A 26,525-nucleotide genomic window follows, 5' to 3' on the forward strand; every position below is an offset into this window, starting at 1 on the left:
GCACCTCTCAAGACAGTGACACAAAGGGGGTGGGGGTGTAGCCTGCATATCCTGATGAGCCATCTGAGCTAGAGGGGTGGGAGGAGTGGTTGTTCACATCTGAAAGGACTGTGCCTGCCCTCACACAATGCAGTCTCCAACCCGCTGGTGTGTGTCTGGGGCCTGGCCTGGCCAAGGAAGGATCTCACAAACACTTGAGACTTTGCTTTGAAGTTTGCCAACTTCAAAGGTAGAAAGGGGTATAAGAAGAAGACCCAAAACCCCAGACTTTTAGAATCTTTCTGGAATCAAGAGGAACCTCTGCCAAAGAGAAGAGCTGAAGAGCTGGAGGAGTAGTACTGTCCTTATGCTGTGTTGCTTTGCTGGACCGGCCTGCAGTTGCTGCTTCTGCCTGAAAAGAGTGCAAAGGGTGAACTTTGCTGTGTATCCTGCTTGAGAAAGTTCTCCAAGGGCTTGGAGTAGAGCTTCCCTCCTGTTGGAAGTCTCAGGGATATGAAAGACTTCAGTTTCATCTGTCTACAGTACTGGGAACTGTGTTTGTGCTGCAACACAAGAAAAACCACGTGATGCCACGAACGATGCCACTGGCCTGCACCATGACCTGCTGACACCACACGGAGTCTCATTGCCTCACTTTGCACCGCAACCCTTATCTCACCACCACCGTCATCGGACGACTTCACTGAGCCACTGCTTGCACTGTGACCTGTGGGCCCAGGACTCCGGCATCGCCTTCTCACACCGCAGCCTGGGCATCCCTGACGATGGCGCTCATGCTGACGACGACACCGCCGCCTGCACCGTGGCCTGTGGATACTGATCATGAGGAGCACAAAACACCATCCCGCACTGAGCCCTGGTCCACCAACGCCAGCACCATCGACTCCAGTGTCCTCACCAGGCATCCTTGCCTGCACCGTGGCCTGTGAACACCGCTGGTGAGGGTCAAGAAGCACCATCCCGTCCTTGGGCCTACCGACGACAGTGCTTCAGCAATGACGACGACGCTGCCTGCATCGTGACCTGTAGACACAGCACGTCGCACCGCCCTGCTTCACACCGCAGCCCTGGTCTCACTGACGCCACTGGACACCATCACCGAGCCGCTGCCTGCACTGTGACCTGTGGGCACCGCACGTCGCATCGTCCTGCTTCGCACCGCAGCCCCAACGCCATCCCCCCCAGCGTTCCTGACTTCATCAGCATGTAGTTCGATCCACAATGTGTGTGACTTCAAGGACCCGACGACTCCCACACCGACCCTGGAACCGACACTGCAACGCCAGCGGCGCTGCTCTCTGGAGCTCACCGCGATGATCACAACGTCCTGCAAATCCAAGGTACTGTTTGCGGGTCTCCCCGACACCATAGCTGTCCCGCTGCACTGGGGCCGGCCTGAACTGTTGGTTTTGTTGATCACAATGCCGTGATAGCCCCCGTGGAGCTATTGACTTCAAGAAACTATATTTTGAAGTTAAACCTTACAAAATTCATATCTTTAGCACTGTATGTTGGATTTTTCTCATTTTGGTCTTGTTTTACACACATAAATAATGGCTTTTTGTTCTAAAACTGGTGTGGTGTCCTTTTGAAATGTTTTCACTGTATTACTGTGTGTTATGTGAAAATGCTTTACACATTGCTTCTGAGATAAGTCTGACTGCTCATGCCAAGCTACCAAGGGGGTGAACAGTGGTTATCTGAGCGGGTATCTTCCTTATCCTGACTAGAGTGAGTGTCCCTACTTGGACAGGGTTCAGACCGACTACCAACTAGAGATCCCATTTCTAACATTTCTTTTGAGCCCACCCTTCATCCAAGTGGATTCCACTTGCCCTACAATTTAATAAGACTAGCACCTTCTCATCCTTTCCATTGGATAACTCCAGATGCATGGGCAAGTAAAATAGTGAAGTCGACATTTCCTTTGATGAGCAAATAGAAGGATTCTCAGACCATCCCATCCTCTCCCTTCTCACAGAGGAAGGTATCTTGTGTTTACTGGAAGCTTCTGTGGGTGTGTAGAACAGCTACGAATCAAAGGCCCAGAAGAACCACAGTATAGACATAATCCCTGCTTTCTTCTGTGTTCTCTTTCGGCCTCTGACAGTGTTCCCTGGGCTAGCCCAATCTGCATAGGCTTTTCTCCTGAAGAGGAAGGACTCTCTGGAATTGATGTCTCAGCCTTTAGGGTGTTAAGACGAGTCATTCCTGGATATTGTTGAGCACAAGGCCTGTGTCTTTCAAATCTGCATTCATTGAGATGGTGTGCAACAGACAGGGCAAGATCCATTAATGCTGCCATAGTATCTGCGCGGGATGAATGTACCAATTCATCCTTTATTTCCTCATGAAGGCCCCGGCAGAAGAGGGTGACCAATGTACGTTCTACCCACATAGTCTCAGCTGCTAACAGACGAAAGCGGGTAATGTATTGCAAAACATCTTGATTCCCCTGCTGAATGTCGTACACTGCTTCTTCTGTAGAAGCTTCCAACATGGCTATTCAAATGCCTGTTTGAAGGTAGTAAGAAAGGTGGCATTGTTACTGAGATGTGGATCTTCTCTGGCTACCAGAGGCACCCCCATGCTAATGGTGGGTCAGACGAGACACTCATTAGATACCCACCTTAGTTCTGTCCAGCGTAAATTGAGCAGGACAGAAGGTGAAGAACACTGTCAAGGAGTCTAAAAACTCTTTTAATTTATTTGGATCCCCAGAGAAATGAGGAGTTGTTGAACTTATACATGGGACACCAGCCGCTCTGGCTGTAAGAGCTTGACGTAAAGCCAAATTTTCATTCTGCAACTGTTGTACATCTTGGGCTTGTTATTGCATAGTCTGGACTAGGGCTTGTTCTGGATCCACTTGGTCTCCTTGAGATGCTTGAGTGACATCCATGTATCCGTGACCCAAACCGGGAATTGGGCGTTTTGAGAGAAGGACTCTTTTTGACATGTTTAGCCCCCTACGTTTTGCCTGATGTATGATGTAGCCCAGAAATTGTAGTGCCCAGGGCCCCTGCTAACCAGGTTCCCTGGGCTAGAGCTCTTTCCCTAAAACTATTGTGATGCATTGGCATAATTGGATACACCTTTAGCTACCACTATAGGTCCCTACTAAAAGGTACTTAGATAACCCTGGCATGGGGTACTAAGGGTAGGCCCCTGAGGGCAGCAACACTGATTGAGCCACCCTCTAGGGCCATGCATCCAAATGACCCCAGCACTGCCATTGCAGGCTGGGTATCCTGGTGCAAGCCTAAAACCTCTGCATGGCACACTGCCTGTGTGCCCTGTCCACCATACACTGCATACACTATGGATAAGACACCCCTCCTGCAGGCCTTCCAGCCTTAAGGCAGGTGCACCATATTAAATGTGAGGGCATAGCTGCATGAGCAAAATGCCCCCACTGTGTCCTTGCCAAACCTGGGACATAATGAGTGAACACAGCAGCCATTTTAATACATGTGCTGGACACTGGTCAATACGAGTTTCCCAGCTACATAATGACCATTCTGAACCCTGGGTTGTTTGGTATCAAACAACTCAGAATGATAAATCCAAACTGGTACCAGTATTGGATGTATCCCTAAATGTACCCAGGGGTCACCTTAGAGGTGCCTCCTGCAAAAGGTAACTACCCCAACACAGTTGCTGACTGGTTCTATCCAGCCTGCCACCTCCAGACACCCAATCTACAAACCTTGGTGGAGAGATCCATCTCTCTAGTTTATGGAACAAAGCCCTTCCAGGGTGGAGGTGCCAACACCCCCTCTCTCAGGAATGTGCACTGCCCTGGTGGAGAGCTTGGATGGTAACCTCTGTGGAAACCCCCACTTTGGCGGGAGCAACGGCAGGAAACTCAAAGGGTAGGAGGAATGGCCCCACCTGGCATGCACCACCTCTAAGGTGTTGCCTGCAAGGTGGGCACTCAATTTCATTTTCCTCCATCTTGGATGGAAAGAAAATAGCCAATCAGGGATAGGGAAGTGACCCTTCCCACAGAACATGGTTACTTTAGTGGGCGTAGCCACCCAACGGTAGGTGACCCATTGGTTCCTACCAGGTTCCCCCAAAAACACCTACTAAATACAGTATTTTCTGGGCATCGCTAGACCAGGAAATCAGATTCAACGGACAAAAGAAGACCAGCACCAAGAAAAGGCACCAAACCCTATCTCCTGCACCTAGGACTCGACAAACGCCACTGAGGAGCTGCTGGACAACTGAAAAAACTCAAAAGAACCCCAGAGGACCTCCAGGCTTTGAATATCGCCATAGAACTCCCTCCAGAGTGGAGGTACCACTCTACAACAGCAAGAAATCGGCAAGCCAGTGAGTCTCTTCACTGACCAGCCGCTAACTACTAAACCGTAAGTTGCAGTTGAACCCAACGACACACACACTGACGGCCGCGGGGACCAACCCTGCAAGTTGCCAGGTTTGGTGGCACTGCATCCTCCAGCGGCCAAACCGTACTACTACCCTGGGTATTGGTCAGCTAACGTCGACACTGAGAAAACCAGCCTGCCCAGGGCTGAAAAAGGACCAGGAGGAAGTCCCAGTTTTGGGACTTCAGGAACACACAGGACCTCTCGCCAGAGTGCCTCTGTTGTCCTGCAAATGACCCTTGAACTAACTTCACTCCTGCATCCTTGCAAACAGCTCCAGGCTCACTGATTCACTCTGCACCTGGCCGCCCTGTGCCCTGCAACGAAGAACCTGCTGTGCCCTAAGGGTCCCCCACCCCTTGCGACCTCGACATTCCAAGAAGACCCCAAGGAACCATCTTTGAACTTACCTGTGCAGTGCTTTTTCAAGTGGTCCCCAGCAGTGGCCCTGCGCCAGCTCCAGAGACCTTTCATCGCTGCTCCCACCAGAACCGGGAGATGCCTGAACATTTCCAGCTGGCACGGTGTGCCCACCGACAACTTCGATTAACCTGCAAAAGAAGAACTTGGTAAACCAACTGTACTATTTTATATGTATTTTTAAAGGTGATCTTCCATTGATTCTTACGGTGTGTAATTACGCGCAAAAAGACAATTTTTATTAAACTTCAAAAATTCATATCTCAAAAAGAACTTGACCAATTTTGATAATCTTGGTCTTAAAAATTACAAAAATCTGAAGTATTTTTATAAATTGGTCTCAAGTTATTCCTTTGAGTTTGTGAGTTGCAAGATTGACGCTGTCAGTACAACAAATGCTTTGCACTTCTCCAAGACTGGCTTAACTGCTCGACCAAGCAACCTAAAAATGAGAGCATTAGGTGATCTAGTTTTTACCCCTGTAAACCGATGTGTGGTTGCCTGGACCCCCTGCACAGTGTGCCTAGCATTGCACACTACATAGAGGGCCAGCCTCCTACAGGCGTTGCAGTCTGTCAGGTTCTTCAATGAATGTAGTCTTCTTTGGGGTCTTGGTGCGAAAAGAAGGTTCACAGTTTTGGATCTTGAAGTTTCTTGTCTGTCTGAGGTAGGGGTGACCCTTTCTGGTAGCCATGGTGCTGCCGTCAATGGAACGCCTAAGCAGACTGTGCCTTCCAGAAGGAGTCCCCAAAAGGAAAGACCCTGAAGGGAAAACACCTTGGATGATAACTGGAGACTCCAGGAGGTGGAAGGTGGCTGGAACAAATGAAGAATCCATGGCTAGAACAAGACTACAGAGTAGCAAATAAGGAAGGGCCAAGGAAGAATCAGGGCTGGACGGAGGCAACGGGAACGAGGAGTCAGCAAGTAACCAGCAAAAAAGCGAAGACACACCAGCAGGAGTAGAGAGTGTTGCAACACAAAGAGAAAGGGCAGTTCTGACCCTTATATACCCAAAGACAGGAAGTGATGACACAGAGAGTTTAAGCTGCCATTTTGGATAGGATAAAGGAAACCGAGAAAGCATGGTAGCACCACCATGATAGATCTGCATAACAAAAACCCTTTCTGAAGAAAACTGGGAAGAGGAACTACAAGGATGAGAAACATGGACCACAGAGAGAAGAATGCCTCTGTGCTAGTCACCGAGCAAAACTAAGAATGGCCATCTGAGTCTCTCCACATGCCCCCCCCAACCCCCCAGGCTGCAAGTGTTTGAAAAGAGCATCTTTCGGTATGACGCAGGATGCTGTGAAGACTATCTTGGTTGCTCTGTGGCCCCGCAGTCTGCGCAAGAATGAGAGGAGTGGGCCAGGGGTCGAGTCATGGCTCGGTGTGTAACACCATTCACCTCACCCCCACATCAGTACCATTCCCAAAAGCACTTGACGTAAGGGATGGGCGAGCCAATGAAAAGACATCCAGGGCGTGATTCCAGGAGACAGCTGTAGGGCATCCAGGTAATGAAAAAAAAATGTCAATTCCAAGGCTTCTGTATCTTAAATTGGACTGACTAGTCACCCTGCAGCTGCACCCTAGCGCCTCATTAGACACCCTCTACCCAATTTGGGTGGGAGCAAAGTTTTGCCAGCTCTTGAGGTTCTACCTTTCCCCCGGCTCCTGCCACACTTCAAAAGATACTAATGGCTCTAGTGTTGGCCATTCCTCCCCCACCCTCATTGGGCGACACCTATATGCATCGGACTCCCACAAAATTTTAAACAGATCTTCATACGAAAATAAAAGTACAAGGACTGCAGCTGTGAAACCTCCTATAACATAAAGAATAAGTACAGACCAGGTGGCAGTAGCCCAAGATCATCACATGATGCACTTGACATATAGGACTGGTACTACAGATGTAGCTAATACACTAAAGAGAGAGCAAGAGGTGTAAAATTACTTTTGTGCGCTCTCTGTAAACAGATGTAAACATATAAGAAACACAAAGTTCCTAAACGAATACTCCATGAACCTCATGCTTATGTGGACATGACAAAACTACCTCGAAATCAAAACATTCATATTTGAGACCACCCCCCCTGGTTTTCAGTAAACTGAATTGCTGAGACATCTCTTAATGGCCCTCCAGTTTAGGTAACTGTGCCATGCCTGTTCTGAAGGCAAGAATCTTGGCCATCATTTTGGACGCCATACTGTATTTAGAGAACCAGATTTTCAGTGTCACCAAAGCATGTGTTCTTCAAATAAAGCTACTAAGGAAAATTATGCTCTTTCTGCTCTTCCCTTATTAAGTAATGATATCAAATGCATTTGCTCATGCCAGACTTTACTACAACAATGCCATATTAATGCTCTTAATGTTTAAGAAAACGCTTAAAAACTGTCTGTTTAGCCAGTAATGCTTTCATGCTCTGCTGTCTGTAAGAAAAACTAGCACCAAGAGACTCCATCTCGAGTGGGACTTTTGCTAAATAAAAGTCCATAACAGAAATATACCCCAGGAAGAAGCAGCAAAACCAAAATCACTTCTGGAGTTACCATACGTGTATCTACTCATATAGAATGATGAACCCTCATCTACCTGGTGTGGTATGCTTCATCAGTGGGTTCCACATCTGGTCCTGGAAAGCATCCAAAAGTATTGAGGTCCACCAGCTGTACAGACTCCGAGTTGTGGGGCTCCCTAGTTGAGTGAAATAATTACCCTTCATCAACATTTATGTTATCCCTTTGTCAGACCTATATTAAAATCATGAAAGGATGAACTAAAAATGTTTTTTACTAATTTCTCGCTAACACAACATTAAAAACAGGAGGGTAGCACAACAGACCCTGATTCTCTTTTCTGTCAGAACGTTTCAGCTCCTTATGGGGTGAGGCGCCTTTTTCAGGGATATAGGTAACTTACATCAAGTATTGTGATATAGTCCCTGGTTCATAGGGCAAGCCATTCAAATGCATTCAATATATCTTTTGTTTTTTATATAACATGGGGTAACGTCAGTGGAAATGCCCCCTCTTCATGGACCAGGCACACCTTTGGTGGGAATAATTTAGGCTTTACCCTTTACGGGGCAGGTGAGGATCAGGAAGCTGCAATGCAAGTTTTGCTTCCTCACAGAACAGGCACAGCATGGCAGTAGCTAAGAAAGTTTCCCATTCTCACAGAATGCTGCAAGTATAATCTTTGATTCCCTGCAGGATAGTTCATCAGGGAAGCTAGTAAAAGCTTTATTGGCTCAATGAATGCGTACTTAAGTACTTTTAAGTGCAGGTCCCTCACCTTAGAATACCCCCGGGTTCCAGACTGGGTCAGGATGTTTTTTCAGCATAGCACCTACACGCCACCAGATGGTGTTGTGTGACTCTGTACCAACTCCGCTCACCCTAGAGTTGACAGCTGAAGCTAACTATATAGGTGCCACCCAAGTGCGCCCTCACCCCTGTCCATGCCTCTTGTACCCGTTTTGCTTTCAATTCTCAGTTCAGCGCCACCTCCATGCCCAGCACCATGATCCATGCTGGCTCCTGTCACATCACCACTGCCCCAAACAAAGGAGTACGTCGATCCCATTGACCTGTCTGATTCCAAACTGAATCCATCGACTGTGCACTTACTTGGTCTCTCTACACAAGCAAGACAGTATTTCCAACAATGTTGCCCCTTTCGATGGATCACTAGGAATTTCGCTTGAATAGTACAGCATCCCAGTGTAAGGTAATTTTATATTGCCCAGAGCCACATTTAATACTTGTACAGCTTCATATTTGTGAATCTGGCAGGCAAGAGGTTCTATAAAAGGACTCACTACAGTAGTGAGAGGGTTACACCTATCTGGTGCCCCTCTGCAATCTAAGTACACCAGGCTTAAGGCACCTCAATGCAAATCTTGCCGGGAGGTGTCGGTAGCACAAAAAGGCAATCTTTAGAAATCATGATCCAAACTCTGTTTGGTGACGTATGAGTTGCAAAAAGGTCCATTCCACCCAGTTAAAGGCCTTTTCTGCATTTAAGGATAAAGGGGATCACCGATATGCCATTAAGTGAGGCTTTTCAACCAGATGGGCACCCATCCATATGGAGGAATTACCACATTGACCACATACTGAGTGTTGGTTGACGCAAGATCCTGAGGTAGATTTACTGGAGTGACGTTATCATGTGCCTGTCATCCGATTACAAATCTGCAGTGGTCTGGGTGAACCGATATGGGCAATACTTCGTTAAGACAGGAGGCCTGGATTATAGTAAAGAGTTTGGCATCTAAATGAAGGAGCACTATGGAACGATAGAAGCCACACTCTCTTAACATCCCTATCAGATTTTGAGCAGTAATGGTGTACTTGTCATTGTCTGCGTTGTGGCACCCATACTCACACAATAATTAAAATTAATTAAAGAATCTAGTCATGTTTCCTCAGTATATAACTTGGAGTAAAATTTCTAAATTCATTAACTTCAGAGGGTCCTCAATTAAAGCTTCTTCCGTTGAGGGTTGAATTTTTTTACATATTTTTTCTCCCTGCCTTTTTTCATCATGGAAAAACAGTTTTAAAAACATGTGCGGAATTTACAGAAATGCCAACAGCAGCTCACCCTGTCAGAAGACGGTCAGGCCCCTGCTAGGAGAAAGATCAGCAGGTGTAAGCCAAAGAATGCCGAGAATGAAAGTACAGGCCATGGAAGCTCTGCCCTCACATTCCACCTCAGCGAGAGTTTCTAGTCAGCCAACCGGTGAGGTGCTGAGAGAAAGGCTGGGTCGCCACCTGTTGTAGGGACTGCGTAATTTGAAATAAGTGCAGGGGTCTAAGTTTTCCTAATGAGACTTTCACCACTAGGGTGACCAGACGTCCTGGATTTCCCTTGACAGTCCCGGCGTCCTAACCGTTATCTTTAAAAATAATACATTTCTGGGCTTTGAAAACAGGGTCAGACTGTGCGGTGAGTGTGCTCGTTAGATTTCAAATAAGAGTGCAGGTCCACTTTTTCTTGCCCCGTCTCCTGTTACATCACCAAATGGATAAAAGGTAACTGTTTTAGAAGAGTTTTAAAGACTCTTCTGCTGTGCGTCAGTGAAAGTTCACATCAGCATCTGTCAAGACCCTCGGCTGATGGCCAAGCTTTTCCCTCAGCTTTAGCACAACTTGTGGGAGAGAAGGAAGGGCTGACTTACTTTTTTGTGCTATTTTCATTTGAAATGCAACAGACGTTGGCAAAACTAACTCTATATCACGTTTCAAAAAGAGGCCTTGTTATGTTTTCTGTTTGGTTCCATAGTTTAGCACAAATATTGTTTATGGATCCTCGTGCATCTCTACACCACTTTCACTTTTATCTTGTAGGCTTGCCAACTCTCAGCTTTATAATTTCCTCTCTTGTACTCCAGATCTATTTTTTCCTTCTATAGATCCAAAACAACAAGTCCCAGAAAACAACCAGACTGAATGAGCTACTTATGAGACTAAGGGCCATATGTACGAACACATTTTCCCATAGACATAAAATGGGTAAAACCCTTTGATACATCCGCCCCTAAGTGAGATCTCTATAATGTCTTTGGTGAGGAAGGTTTGGTGAAATGTAACAAAGGGTGCAATCCCACATTTTGCTTGTCTTGCTCACCCATAGCCAGGGCTACTGGAATTATGCGACTGTGCAGCTGTGGCATTTTTCGCATAATTAGGGATCTGCCACATAACCCATCATCTGCTGCATAATCTGCAGATTTTAACCCCCAAAAATTGTTTCTAGCTTAGTTCAAAATTTACTAACATCGCAGCAACACGCATTGTCGCGCTGTGAAAGGTCCTTTCCAAAGGTTGACTCAATACCTTTCTGTTGCTTATTGCTGAGTTTGGGTGTTATGCTGAGGTGAAGCAATGCCCACACTGTGTTAGCTAGTGTAGAAATGATAAAGTAATGTAGTAATATTATCAGAAAATGTGCAGCATTTGCCTTTTCTTGTCACATAATGTAGTCAACCCTGCTGCAAAATTTGGCCCTCTCCCGCCGCATAATTCCAGTAGCTCTGCCTATAGCCTTCTCATAGGTTTGTGGGATGTGCCAATGTAGTCCCTCTATGGCACTCATTATAGGTACGGTGACCAGGCATCCCAGATTTGCCGGGACAGTCCTGTTTTTCACTATCTGTCTTAGGAAATTTCAGTATATTCAGAATGTCCCGATGTTTAGAGAGGGTTGATTAAACGCCGACGGGGGTTAGTTTTTACCTCCTCCAGTTCCTAGTTAATAATTAGGCCTTATTGGAAAGTAATTCATCAAACATACATTACGCTGTGTTTAAATGTTGCATTTAATTCCTCTTAGTGCCGTATTGTTTGTCTTTCCTATGTTGTTCTACGCTTGTGTGCCCCTTGGTTCATTCACATTTATAGTCCTACTTCTATGTTTGTATGCTGCTCTAGTTTTTGGTTTTCAAACTCCGGTAACCCTCTCCATCGGCCCCATTAGTGTGATGTGAACGGAAGAGGGCTGCCAGCTTCCCCAGTGACAGCCAATTATCCCTGGACCTCACCCTCACCCAGTGACCTTGCAAAGCCGCCCGGTGACGTGGCTCCAGCTAGGACAAAGTTGAAGGCTTCACTGAGCTGATAAGGGTCCGGCCTCTGACGGCCTCCACACAGCCCCAGCTGCTGCCAGAGGCGCCAGAACTGTCCCTGGAAGCAGCCTCTACCAGACCCTGCAGGAAAGGCGAGTACTCCGGGGCCAGCTTGATGTCATTTATAGCGAGGGCATGTATGGTAGCGTCCGGTGCGTGTGTGGAGGAGTGGGGAGGGTTGGGGTGAGAAGAGAGAGAAAAAACTGCGGCCTGCTCGTATGTTACTATTTATATTTGCGGATATGTTTAATGAGGAGAGGAGCGGTGGGGTATGGGGCAATCGGAGGCCACAAACTGTGGAGGAGAGGGCAGAGCATGCACTGCGGAGGGACAGAGCAAGTACTGTTTGGGGAAAGAGCGGATGAATGCATTATGTAAAGGGATTAGGACTCGAATACAGTATGACTAGTAACCACTCTCAATGAAGTCCATCTCTGGCCGAGTTCTGTCTTCAAGACTGCCTGATTTTAGTGGAGGGTAATGTAAAAAACAGGCGCTATGTTACTCATAATCCCCTCGCACCCCAATAAGGGCCACATGTACAAATATCATGTTTTGCAACTCGCAATTTGTGAGTTGCAAAACATGATGTACAACAGTGTTAATGATGCTGTTTGCGATTCCCAAAGGGGTCGCAAATGGCCTACCTCATTAAGGGCTACATGTATCAATCTTTAGTTTTGCGTCTCACTAATTGCGAGTCAGAGCGACTCGCAATTTGCGAGTCGCAAAACAGTATGTAGGATAGTGTACTTGACACTATTTGCGACTCGCAAAGGGGGTTGCAAATGCCCACCTCATGGTTATTCATGAGGTAGGTTGCAATTTGCAACCCCCTTGAATGACGGCCCTCACAGGGATGGGGGCCTGCTGCGGAAAGCAGACCACCATTTCTGTGACAGCTTTTAAATAAAGCAGTTTTTTTTTTTGTAATGCAGCCCGTTTTCCTTAAAGGAAAACGAGATGCATTACAAAAACAAAAAATGAAACGTTGTTGTTAAATTTTTTCAGCGCGGGCAGTGCTCCGTAGGACCACTGCCTGCTCTGAAAAAATGTTTTCAGTGACATTCACAAAGGGGAAGGGGTCTCATGGGGACCCCTTCCTGTTTGGGAACGTGTTAGCACCAGTGTGACACTGGTGCTAACTACAGTTGTTTTGCGATCACAATACAATCATATATGGGACTGCGAGTCGCAATTAGGAAGGGAACACTCCTTCCTAATTGCGAGTCGCAATCCTGTTTTGCGATTCAGTAAAAAGTTTACTGAATCGCAAAACAGGCTTTGTACATGGGGAAGTGCTTTTTGCACGTCACAAACAGCCAGATTCGCAGTTTGCGACGTGCAGAAAGCTTCGTACATGTGGCCATAATATTCATGAGGTAGGTCGCAATTTTCGATCCCATTGAGAATGGCGGCACTCACAGGGATGGTGGCCTGCTGGGGACAACAGACCACCATGTCTGTGACTGCTTTTAAATAAAGCATTTTTGTATGCATTCCATTTTCATTAAAGGAAAACGGGATGCATTTCAAAAACAAAAATGAAGTTTTCTTTTCATTTTTTCAGAGCAGGCAGTGGTCTGTGGGACCACTGCCTGCTCTGAAAAAATATTTTCGCTACCATTCACAAAGGGGAAGGTGTTCCCTGGGGACCCCTTCCTGTTTGTGAATGGGTTAGAACTAGTTTGAAACTGGTGCTAACTGTGATTGTTTTGTGACCGCATTCACGGGCATAAAACAATGCTACATTGCGCTGCGACTCGCAATTCGGAAGGGAACGCCCCCTTCCTAATTGCGACTCGCAATTCCTTTTTGCGATTCGGTAAATAAATTACCGAATCGGAAAAATGGGTCTGTACATCTCAAAATGCTTTTTCTAGTTGCAAACAGCCCAATTCTGTGAATTGGGCCGTTTGCGACCAGAAAAAAGCTTTGTACATGTGGCCCTAATGGTCTTCTGCTGTGTGCAAGCGAGCAGTGTCTCAGCGTGTGCTATGTTTCTCCCTGCAGCAATGCCTTTGGGTGCACAGCGTGTGTGCAATGTGTTACACATGCAACGTTTTCTGTGAAGGCCTGGAGGGGCTAAGGGATCAGTCTGGAAAAGGAACACTAAATACTCCCGGATCCCATAAACTGGGGGTCAAGGTGTGACAGCTGAAACGGGTTGAGCCACGAGAGGCAGAATCATAAAAAGCAGACTCTGCTAAGCAATATATATATATATATATATATATATATATATATATATATATATATATATATATTTTTTTTTTTTTTTTAATCTGCCTGCAAAGAAGCTGACAACATAGACAAAATTGACAGTAAATCTGCCACGGCTCACTTAAATGGTCATTAAAAGCCTACATTTTAAAATAATTAATTTAAGATACCTGCTAATGAGATTTATGTGCTCAGCAATTTTCAGGGGAATAATAACTGTAAGATAACTCTGGTGGTTAATGTGCCTGCTGTAGACATCTGCGGTTTAGTCCCAGTTTTGACTCCTCATATAGCAACCTTGAGAGGAAATGAGCCAGCTGCAAACCACAATGTATAGCGTACAGATCACAGATTTGTATTGTGTACAGCTAGCTCAGTAGGCTAATGATTTTGTGCAGAGCGTTTTTGTTGTTACTTACAGTTCATAAGTTACAGTTCTAATGTAGCACAGTGATCTATAAACTGCCATAGGGGAGCTTCATGTAAGCACAATACTTAGATTTGTTCTTTCATTACCCTAAGGTCATTTTAAAGGGTTAATTTGGCCTCATTAGTACAGACAACCCAAACCACTGATTTAACATTTAAATCCTGACTTTAGGATTTTCCAGACATAACATATAATGTCTACCAGTATGACTGATATGTGATTCTTGCATAACGCAGCTCTCTTTGTCTTATGTAAAAATTCCTATGCATTTATTTGCTCACTTTTAATGGTTCATTGTCTCTTTATAATGTGTGTGATGTAAAGCGCCCTGACACCCTACACTGGAATGAGTAGCACTATAATAGAAATTAAATCCAAAAATAAATTCTTGCTATTGAAATTGATATTCGCGTAATCAGTCGTACAGATCCATCTGACATTCTTACTGTGAATGCATATCTCTTACACACGTGCTGGAGAAAGTAAAAAACCTGCATCCGAGTCATAGTTTCTCTTAAGCACTTGTGAAGTAATAACAAGCTGAGTGCCTTTGTTTCCTTCCCTTGTATTGGCATCAAAGTGTTAAGCTCCAGAGCACTTCCAGACAGGATGGCACTCCAACAAAAGAACTGATGATCCTTTAAGTGGGGCCGTTGAGTTGAGCCCAGTTAGGGCGAGCTTTAGGGTGGTGCGACCGGTGCAGTTGCACTTGACTTTGGCCTTGGGGTGCTGCAATGTGTTTGGAAATAACTTCAGGGTTTACAAGTGTCTGCTACAAAGTCTCCTGTGTGTCCAGCAGATTTCAGGCAACAATAAAATTGTCAAGATAACGCTGGTGATTAATATAAATTACAATCCTAATACAGCACAGTGCCTTTATGAACTGTCATCAAAGAGCTGCATTCAAACTGCATAGTACAGGATATGAGATTGTTTTTGCCCCAGTATTCCATCATCTGTTCCTAATGTTGCTGAAAAGGGGTTTGTTTCGGTAGAAACACATTCTTATTAGTAAACCCAACCCCAACTTGCGCTTTACATCAAATGAAATGCATGTGAGATGTGAGAGAAGGGCTATGGAGAGATGAGGGGCACTGGTAGAGGGTGCTAGTGAGGGAATCATTGTGGGCACTCCAACAAATTGTCCCACTAGGCATTACCAGTGCTAAAGCTAGCCCTGGGCCCAGCTGGACGAGAAAATAAGAAAGCTCCCTCACCTTCTGCAGTTTGCTGCTCCGAATGGAAAGTAAACAACGTGAATGTGTATATATATTAAAAGAAAATGTAATAAATGATTAGTATTACCAAAGCCACTTCATTTACCATCCTTAAAATGATAAAATCCTGATTTAAAACCTGAAACCTTTCAAGTGTATGCATTGTAGGTTTTGTGGAGCTTTTCAAAGAAAGTGCAATATTATGAATCTAATTATTCATCCATTCCAGCATGTTTGTATTTTGTAACCTGCAAATCACACAGGGATCTCTGCATCACTATTGTTAACTCACAAAGCTATATTACACAAAATACAAATCTGCGAATAACCTATGACACACTGTGCCATGAAACAGGTACATCATCACTCTGCCTTTTTATAATGCTTCTCACTTGTACTCAGGACTGGCACAGACATCTCCCCCGAAGCGCATTAGCCACCAGAGTTACCTTATCACTATTATACCCTGAAACTTGAAGATTCACCCTGATGGTTTTAGTAAGCATGTCCATCCTGGCAAACAATAAAAAGGGGTGTTGAGAAACGTTCCTGTTGAGCATTCTTTCTGTCCTCCATGGTTCCCCCAAGTATAAAATTCATGAAGATGCTAAAACACAGAAAAACAAAAACCTGAGCAATGACCCCTTGAAGACAGAACCTGCATAACCTGAGGGGAGGGGAGGAGGATTGTCCCAAGGAGGAGGACCAAAAGCTGGTCCAGGAACGCTAGGAGGACAGGGAAACCAGGAGGGTTAGAACCAAGAGGACTAGGACACGGAAGACAACAACAATATTTGGACTTGACCCAAGAAGTCAGAAAGGCCAAAACTAAGTGAACCAACGCCGAAAAGAAAAGTACCAGAAGGTCAGTGAGAAACTGGAGGATCAAGGGCAAGAGGACCAAAAGCAGGAAGACCAACAGAATTAGGACCATCTGGACAAGGACTGTGGGATCAGGGCTTTAAGGACCTAAACCAGGGGAACAAGGCCTAGGGGGACAATAACAGGGAAAATGTACTAAGGACACATGGGCTTTGGCTAGTAGGAAGTGAAACGGGAGGACCAGGATCTAGGAGACCTCAATCATGGGGAAAAGCACCAGGAGGACTGACGTCAGAGGATTAGGACTAAGAGAGCCAGAAAGAAGAGCAGCAGTAAGGTGATGTGATGTAGGAAGGTCAGAACCAGGCTAAGAGCGCAGCGAAAAGAACCAGGAGGTGGAGGAGGACCAGAACTAGGAGGACAAGGGCCAGGAATGCCAGGACCACGAAGAGAAGCAGGATGAAGACCAGGTGAACAAGGACTATCCCAATCAGTCCAAGAGCACCAGGGTGAGGGGGGACCAGGGTGGCCAAATTAGGAGCACAAGGGTCATCAGGACAAAGTACCCAGGGGGGGGGGTCAAAGGCAGAAGGCTGAAGCCCACTATTACTGCCTTTTTCTGCTGCATCCAATCTATGCAACTCCTAAGTAAACTGTCTCCATTCCCAGCTCTGCTTATGGCACATACAACCATAACACATTACCAAGACCCAAAATTCAGATAAGTAACAACTGCAGACTCTTACGAATATGGGTGTGTGCTGCACTCATTTCGTAGCAGTCATCTCCACAACCTTGCACCCTCACATGCAGATGATCTCAGCCATATTATCCCATCTGTTTCCTGTTCCAGATTTTCCCTGAACTCAGGAAGAGTTAGAAGGAAGTCAAACAACTGCTTTTATCACTTGCATAATATATCTTTTTTTGACTGGTTCAATCTCCGCATTACCTAGAGGAGGGTTATTATTCTTATTATCACTGATGCTCATAATAATAATAATCATAATAATTATTATAATAACAGTAATACTGTTATTTTATAAAAATTGTTTTTTTTATGGTATTCACTGTCGCCCTTAAGTGCTCTGCAGGCCTCAGGTGGTAAAATGGTCCTTGAATTAGGTCAGATTGTCAAATTCCACTTGTTTAAATGAGCGAGGGAAAGTGGCGGCGATATTTTACAAGAATGTATCAACGTAGTATGTAAATTAGTAAATTCTCCATATAAAGTAGCAAACTAGAGTTGGTTCTTATTCTCTATTTGTTAAACAAAATCCAGATGGGTGTGGAAAACATAGGTGAGTGAATAAAGGAAACATAGGCACTCATGGGTTTCTTCATCCACACCTTCCATTGATTATTGTAATTTCGTTGGCCATCTTTCGCTGTTGGAGGTAAGTTACGGAAATGACCTGTGAAATTTTTCCTCTGGTTATTCCTCATTTCCATGCATTTACTCCAGTTTCTTTGAGGTAACTAGTGACATAGGTGTGTTCACTAGAGAGGGCTATGTGTGAAGAGCCTGTTTGCTGGAACATATATTTTTATGGTTCCAAAAAAAGGAACTTAAGACATATATGCAAGAGATTTAAAGTATATACATAAGAGGCATGCAGAAGGGAAGGAGAGATGCACTCAAAATAAATAAGGGAGTGACAAAGTAGGTAACCGTTTTGTTCAAGGTCAATTTTTCATGCAATACTTTAAGGGTTGCAGCAGCTGGAGATTTTTTGCATTCAATTAGTTGATGTAAATCTGTTCAAAGAAACAGTAGTAAATCCTACTCTAAGTGAATGTGGCTTTTAACAATCTTTCTAGAAGCACTTTTAAAAAGGTGGCACAGATACTGCCCACAATGCAGAAAGGAAGCCCAGTGCTTGTTGAACCCCCTTTACGAGTGACCGTCAAGCAGTGGGATATTTAAACACATCCCATTACCCCAATTACAATTAGACACCACCACCATAACCACACTGTATGCAGCCCAACCATTCTTTTCAAACCCAAAGTAATCACTATTGTATACAAACAATAGCAGTATATCCAATACTATAAAATACTGCTACAGTTTATGCAAATCATTTTACACCAAACATAAGGCACATATAGGACTATGTTAGGTAAACACCCAGTAACTTAAAATATAACAAGACAGTTGATAAACACATTGCAACAGTATGTTTATGGAACTAATTCACTGCCTGGTTTGGAAGGTGCAGTTCTCTGAGCCCACCTGAAGACCACCAGGGCCCTCAGAACAGGCACCATAACCTGCAGAATGAATGTGTCCAAGGTTACTTTGTTCCTCTAGCATCCACCTTGTCTCATAGTGGATAGATAAGTCCTCTCACCATTAGCTAAAGTGGATTATGGATGCTACCATTGGTTGAAGTCCAAGACAGCGCTATTGGTTGAAGTGGCTGAGGGACATCACTGTTGGCTAAAACATAGGAACGCAATCCTCAGAACCTATATGCTAACTGTGATAGGTTGGCAATTCTCTTAAATGCAGTGCAACTCCCTCACTGCAAATTTCAACAGGGTAGTACTTACAAAATGGCTTAATAATGTAGCCATTCGCACTGATGCAAGCAAGAAAAACAAGCTCCTGTGCTGCCAGGCTGTGTGCTGTAAGTGGGATGCAGAGAACCTCTCAGACCTCTGGACATTGGTGGCACTGCACATGCTGCACTAATGATAGCTTTGCTCTTGGTAGTGACCAAATTGGAAATGATGCATGGGGTAAAGTACCTCCTGCTTGGAACTCCAAGGTGACTTGCAATATCCTTATAATGTACAACAGAGTTACTTTATTCTTTATGATACATAATCACACCATAATCCTTGCCACAAACCACTTGCATCCTTGGTGTGGTGCTCTTTATGTGAAAGAAGTAGGATGTTTGTTAATATGAAGAGCAAAATATTAATCTCTAGTGCAAATTTAAACACATTAAAAAGCTGTTAGATATTTGAAGCAAAAATAAATTAGAATCCATTTAATAAAAGTCAGATTTCAAAAACCGTTGTAGCCCAGAAAGAGTTGAAACATGCAGAGAGGTTCTAACTTTTCAATATTCACCTAAAGCATGGACAAAATAAAGAGGTTGCCATAAAATTCCCTTTTCGCTTTATCATTGCTCATCTGGAATAACCGAGTAGAGTAAGGAAAAACCACATTTCTGTTGTACCCTTAATTCTACTCTGCGACCTGCCTTTCCACGGACTCTCGCTGCAGGTACTGTGACATCACAACTTATTTGTAATAATGTATTACTGTTGAGCAACTACGTAATTTCTTTATCACAGGGGACTAGGGTCCTCCCGGGACTTCCCGTGATAAGGAAAGTGGAGACAACGGGGATTGCAGCCTCCCATTCATTATAACAAGTTCCTGACAGTGTGGCGTCTAGAGGCCGACAGTGGCATAGGGGGTAGAGAAGCTACAAGATGGAGATTGTGGGAGTACAAGAGGACCGTGGCGAGAGGGCCATGCTGAGAGTGTAAACGGACAATAGATGTGATAGTGACGGTGACAGGGTGATAATGAGAGGGTGAGATGGTGGTAGGTTGGTAGTCACAAGCGAGAGGGTCTTGGAAGGGCGAAAAGATGACAACAAAATGATGAGGTGTTTACAGTCTGAGGACCACTGTGACAGAGATTGTAAGAGGACAAAGAGGAGAGGGTATGATAGTGAAAGAACAACAGATGGTGACAGCAACAATGTACTGGGTACAATGAAAGGGCAATCATGCGCTATCAAAAGGATAATTGTGACAAGGCAGATGCAAAATATTGACAGTGAGAGCGATAGGGTGAAGTGGGAGGATTAAGTGAAAGACTTCTCACAACAGTGCTAGGGTGATATCATGACAACACAATGGTGGTAGGGCAACTGTGACAGGGGAATAAAGTCAGTGGCGGCCGGCAGCTTAGGGAGGGGGCGGGCGGGACACTCACTCACTCACTCACTCTGCTGACCCCACCCTACTCTGTGACGAAGTGTCACTGATTGACACTTACCCTGGGCACTTCAGGGCTTAAACTGAAGCGCCCAGGGAGAGTGTCAATTGGTGACGCTTTCCTCGTCACCCAGAGGAGGGCCACGAGGCACCTTTGCTGGGCCGAGGAGGTCACGCCCATAGGAGCTGTGATCTCCTCAACCCAGCAAAGTTCAGCTCAGGCAGCCAGGAGTCTGCGCAAATTGCGCAGGTCTGCTTCTGGCTGCCTGACCTGAACATGAGGAGTGTCTGTCAGGCTGACCTTTGTTCTAAAGGACGGTCCGCCTCTGAATAAAGTGCTAGTGGCAGCGACCTGAGTAGGGTGATAGTGATAGGACAAGATGGTGACCGTGAATCTGAGAGGGCGGCAGTAACAGTGCTGTTGCACTGCTTCTGTAACTGGTGATAGTGAGAGTCAGAGTGATGTGGCGATAGTTCAGCATAGTGGCAAGGCACTAGGTCAAGGGTGTCACCCCTATACCATCTTCTCTTCAGTGGCTTCCTGTAGAGCCTAGAGTCCAATTTAAAACTGCCTGTACCACTCACAAAGCGCTTTCCTCCTCTTCACCCTCGTACCTAATGAGAAACAGGAAATCTCAGATGTCAATCTGGACTCAAACACTCAATCCCTATTCCGCAAACTCGCCCCCTTTCACTCAGGAGCAATGCACGAATCAAAACTGTTCCTGAAGCCTAACATGAACCCCATCTGACCTCCGCTTGAAACATGTCCCAGTACCTTTAAAAGGATTTCAAATGTCTTCTCTTTGAAAGACACTTGGGCTAACCCCTCTTGTCTCCTCCCGCTCACTGATGGTGCATCTCAAATTGGCCCTGCAGGAAGTACTGTTGGACTTCACTTTCACAGCCCTTCCCATTTACTCACATTGCCTGCTTTTCTTTCCACCTAGGTTGTATCTCTGTATTATCCACTTGTGATTTATATGTTTTGATTTTTTGTAAGGCCCTCTGATGCCTCCAGGCCGAGTCTGCGCTCCATAAAAGGACAAAAATAAATGCAGAAATAAAATGATGATCAAATGTTGTTAATGAGAGGACGGCGGTGTGCGGGCCGGAGAGCAACAGGACAGCACAACAGTTCTGGCATTATGGTATCAGAGAAAGATGAAAAGTGAGAGAGACATGGTAATAGGTCGATGGTAACACAACGAGAGGACACTGTGTCTGGGCAATGTTGATAGGGTGACAGTGAAAAAGACGAGTTTTGGAATCAGACCTATTGTGGACCTATCTTCAGGCAGCAGCAAAGAAACTTACAGAATGCATTTTTGATTGTTCTAACAGATTTTCCACTCTATGTTCTCCTAAATTATTTTATTATTGTATTAGGGTCTGCACTATAGTGTTTTTTCTTTGTATTTGTTTAGGGAGTCTTAATACTTCTTTTTTTTAAATGTAGTTTTCCAAAACATACAAAGATCACTTTTGCTGTAGCAGGAGCAACTCGAACTCGAGGTGCTGTGCACAGAATAGTGAGGTGCCTGCCGGTCCGGTAAGTATCCTCTACGGACCACAAATGTTCTTATTAGATTACTTACATTTAACCCACTGCTTAAAATATAAAGCTAAATGTACTCGCTATTCCTGAGGGCAGTTTGCTACTAAGAATTGCAGATATTCTCCTGTTTAAAGTACTCCATCCTTGCTGAGAAGTGCTGCAATTAAAGTATTGCAGGTACCCAGTACCCCATTTAAAGTTTTACAACATCCCATCGACTCGCAAACCACCATGCTTCTTTTTGTCTGTCATGAGACTGGAGGTGCAGGTGTTCGCCCAGTGGTTGCGTAATCACAGGCGCTATCTTGTAATCGTGGGGGCAGATTTAAGAGCCCCCAGCACCTCCTTGCGCCACATTAGCATAATTATTTACACTAATATGGCCCAACGAGGCCAAAATCGTGGTACCAAATTTACAAAGTGGTGCAATGCATGCATTGCGCCACTTTGTAACCCTTTGCGCTACATTATGCATGTGCCAGGTATAATGTATGCAAAAGGGGCGTTCACCCGTTTGGGGAGGGGGGAGGAAATGGCACAAAGAAATCTAAGAGATTTCTTTGCATCATTTTTTTTCGCCACTTTTAACGCCTGCTCAGAGCAGGTGTTAAAAGGAGGCACACCATTGTTTACAATGGGCCTCAATGAGCTTTGCAGGATTAGCATAAAAAAATGTTATGCTAATCCTGCAAAGCTCTGAACTAGCATCAAACATTCTGACGCTAGTTCCCTAACTACCACCATGGTGCGCCGTATATTATAAACGGTGCACACATGGTGGCGTTAGTGGGGCGCTAAAGGGCACAAGAAAAGTGGCGCTGCGCTAGGTGCAGCGCCACTTTTCATGAATCTGTACCTTGGTTTCACTGGCAGCTGCCCTTTGGGCCCAGAAAGCTGTTGCCAGAGGTCTGTGGTTTAGACTGTGGATGTCAGGACTGGGCCTGGATGTGCTCCGGGTGGTACCCTGTGAAAGTGCAGCCAGTGCTAGTTCTATTTCCATCAAGAGAAGAATAGTAATACCCCCAACTATTCCAGGAGAGGATGATTTACTATTGTACCGTAAGTCCTTGTTAATCAGGGGATGGCGGTTGTGGTCCATGGTGTAGTAATTCCATCAAGAGGGGACCTGTAAAAGTGCAGCCCTTTCAGTGCACATAGGTGGGCGGCCTTTGCACGAACAACAAAGCCCGGGGAGTAGAGACAGATGGGAAACTGCAACACGCGGATACTTGATGCAGTGTTTTTATGCCGCTCCTCAATCTTACACTCTGTTGATGAACCAGCAGCAGAGTTAAACCTCTAGGAATTGCATTGCTTCACAACTGGACCTGGTGAAATTCAACAGCAAATGATATTTCAACATTAAATGTAAGGCATTTGACTTCACAATAAAGGCTGACAAGTATTAAAATGGAAACTATCCCAGTTTATTAAAGGTTTAGAGTTTAGAGCCATTACAGAATGCATATAAATGGCAAAGAGTCAGTCAATTAGTAATTTGTCATATAAGAGCATGAAGCTTGGATTGAAATACAAATCATGAACTAGCATAGTATAATGCAGCTCAGTAAATTGGTCACAGATCAGAGATGGAACCGACAGAGTGTTGCCTTCTAGTGATCAGGGGAGAGTGAACCTAACCCCCTCTGAGCGAAACAGATTTTGTAGGGTAAAATACAACAAGCGCTTTACATTTGCTGTGAACATGCAAAGGCCCAAATCTTATTGCACCAAGAACGATACTGTTTGAAATAAGATTTATCAGGACTGTCCCATAGACGTTTACAATACAATTTCCATGCCTGATGCTCCTGTAACACCTTATAGTTAGTACAAATTGTGCAACTAGTCAAGGTTAAGTTCTATAAAAATGACATGGTCGTCTCAGAGGCGAGACCTTAGGAAACGTTCATGGATGGACATAGCAGAGCTTATTTTGCCCTATTGACTCCTGAACGCTTTGGATGAGCTGTTTAGGCCTGACTTGAGGCTGGCTAGTCTAGGGTACTGCAAGTGTTTTTTTAATTTGCGTTCTTGAATCTTAAAAGGACACCACTACCCTTATTACAAGTGGCTCTCAGAGGTATTTCTAGAGAATACGCTCTTGGTCGTTCTAACTTTCTAGGTGCCTGTGGGCCTATAATCGCTCGGTCCCCATGCTCCAGAACCGGGTAGCAGGAGTCCAGATACAACATGTCTGGTAGCCAATGTGCTGGTCCTATGGTGACTATAATGCACTGCATGTTATTTCACATTCTGGGGAAAATAACTCCTAATCCCCTCATTTAGGTGCATGGATATACGCAGGAATTGGAAATTCCAGTCTATCTAATATCTCCAACAAAAACACGTGAAAGTGGTAGTGGGGGTCTGAGACACTGTCAAAGGTGTAAAAAGAGATTTGCACTTGCACTGGAGCAGCAAATTTACCATTTACTCTACAGGAGGCCTCTGCGTACTGGGTTGATGCAGGGCAGGGGATGGATACATTCAGGGCTCAGACAACTCCTTTAGGATAGTGTTCAAATGAAACTGGGATGTCCGCAGCTCCTTGCATACAGCTATACAAGGGCCTGCGTATATTCTTTAATCCCAACTACACACCCTTGGCTCCTCCTGTGGGGAAAGAAGGCGCAGCTCCGCAAATACACTCCCAATCTCACCCTGCAGCATCTCCTGTTATTTTAGTAATGGCAACCAAACAAGGCTCTGTGTGTATGTGTACCTCAGCCCTGCCCTGCAGCGTAGCTGCTGTTCCTGTACTGGGACCCCCGCTCTGCTTTACCAATGCCCCTCAAGCCTTACCAGCAGCACCTTCTCAGTTGTCTCTCCTGGGAACAACTCAAAGCTCTGCTGGGGAGTAAAAGTCCAGTGCTGTAGCGCAAAATGAATCCCCCCCCACTTCCCCGATTATTGTGAAGAGGGGCCCCTAGTCGCCTATATCGCATGCATATTTACTGTTTTCGGGCTGACCCCCTCCACGAAGGGTTGGAGGGGGGGGGCTGAATGCTTAGTGCCCCCTGTGCTGCAGGAGCCCTCCTTATGCCCTTGCCTTAGTTCTGTCCTGCAGACTTTAAAAAGTAGCCTAAGAAATGTTTTTCTGTTTTATGGGTTACACCAGTGGCCAAGGATGAAATTCCTGGGGGCCCTAAGTCCCAAAATGGAGACTCGTAAAGGGGTGAAGATTTCCCTCACGTGTGTATAAGTATATTGGACCAATAAATGTTATTCTGGAAAAATAACAATGTATTCAGATTTACACATTTATTACTGTCTATCAGACGTGTTAATACCACAGAAGAGTGTAACTCATTTGAGAACACACTAATTAATGCCTCACAAAAGCAATTCTAGAATAATTTAACAGAAAAATGAACATGGGGCCCTAAGCCATACACCAGATCCAGTCGCCAAATGTGTCTTTGTGCCCCCGTCATGCTAGACACACTGTTGTTTGACATGGTCGCCACGCCCCGATTGCTTGAGGCAGCTGCCGCCCTCCACTGCTTGACATGATACTCCCCATGTCTAGGGTGACCAGACGTCCCGAATTTCCCCGGACAGTCCCTGTTTTTCGTGGACTGTCCCAACAGTTTTACTAAAAACGGAAAAATGGCCCTTGGAGAACGGGACGGTAAGTGTGCACATTATATTTCAAATAGAGTGCAGGCTAGCAGTCCTTCTGGGCCCCTCTTGTTAAATCACAGTGGGGACACAAAGTTGATCGTTGTCTATTTTTGAAACACTCTTCTGCTGTGCTGTAGTTTCTCGTTGAGGAAGCACAGCAGGATGTAAAATGGAGCGAAGTTGCAACGGGAAGACCATCAAGTGCCGACTAAGCTCTGTGAGCTTTCCCCATAACTGTATCTCAAGTGGGAGAGGCGAGGGGGGATTTAGTGAAAACCCTGCACTGTATCCGTTTAATTTATAAAAGGTTAGCACATCTATAATGTTAAATCACGTTTCAAGAAGAGGCCCTGTATGTTTTATTTTCCGGCCCATACTGCAGCAAAGGCAACAAAATTTTGAAGGATCCTTGTGCATCTCCAAGTTTTACCTCGCAGGCACATGTATACTCTCATCAAGTCTTGATAATATCATTTGATTTTGGCATTTTCAGCTCAATTTTCCTTTTATAGATGAAGAACTACATGTCCCGGAATGCAAACAGACTAAATGAGCTACTCATTATTCAACTTGATGTCACTCATGTCTTCCCTTGGCTAGGCAAAGCTTAACGAAATGGCACAAACTCTAAAACACCTCTTTTGTTTGTCTAACACCGTGGTACTCATAGTACAGCCTCGGGCCACCAGGGGCCCGGCAGACCTTCCGTGGCGGCCCGCGGACCTTTTTTCCTAAACATAGACTCTACGAGTGTAAGACTACGTCCCGTTAGTAAACACAAAAGAGAACCGCTGGAGCATGCAGCTTTGCTGCGCATGCCTCCCATTCCAAGGGCCCTCTTCTGTGTTTCCTGCCCTGGAGCCGGATCAGGGGTGAAGTCACACGCTTGCGATAGTGGGACGCAAAGACCCTTTAAAAGTTAGCTGACTTTTAAACGGTCTTTTGGAAGCTTCCAGCTATCTTCGCCGCCATTCTCTTTACTCTCCCTTATGTAAAGATAAGCCGCCACAATCTGCTCCCCTATGGGTGGTCTGGGGTTCGTGGGTGTTCGGGGTTTGGGAGGGCGGGTCAGGGAGGGTTATGGTAATCAGTGGTTAATTTGTAAATACAAATGTGCCTGTGCCCAAATCCCTCCTCTTAAACACGCAGCTGCTGCAATTAAATGTGCAAACACGGAATACTGAGGCAGCGTAATCCTGAAGCAATCTCTGGCCTCTCCAA

General features: G+C 45.2%; 1 protein-coding gene across 4 annotated transcripts in view; it reads left to right on the forward strand.

Annotated features, from left to right (window-relative positions):
* HSD3B7 (hydroxy-delta-5-steroid dehydrogenase, 3 beta- and steroid delta-isomerase 7) overlaps positions 1-26,525 on the forward strand; it is a 450,561-nt gene that overhangs the window by 132,085 nt on the left and 291,951 nt on the right. The window contains exon 1 of one of the 4 annotated variants that reach the window (XM_069244175.1): positions 11,317-11,553. The exons of the other annotated variants lie outside the window; for them this stretch is intronic. The gene's annotated coding sequence lies outside the window, so the exon portion shown is untranslated. Of the gene's footprint in view, positions 1-11,316; positions 11,554-26,525 lie in introns of those variants that run through there. 4 annotated transcript variants of the gene reach the window in all.

The sequence above is a fragment of the Pleurodeles waltl genome, chromosome 7 (genome assembly GCF_031143425.1).
Source record: "Pleurodeles waltl isolate 20211129_DDA chromosome 7, aPleWal1.hap1.20221129, whole genome shotgun sequence".
Taxonomy (NCBI): Eukaryota; Metazoa; Chordata; class Amphibia; order Caudata; family Salamandridae; genus Pleurodeles; species Pleurodeles waltl.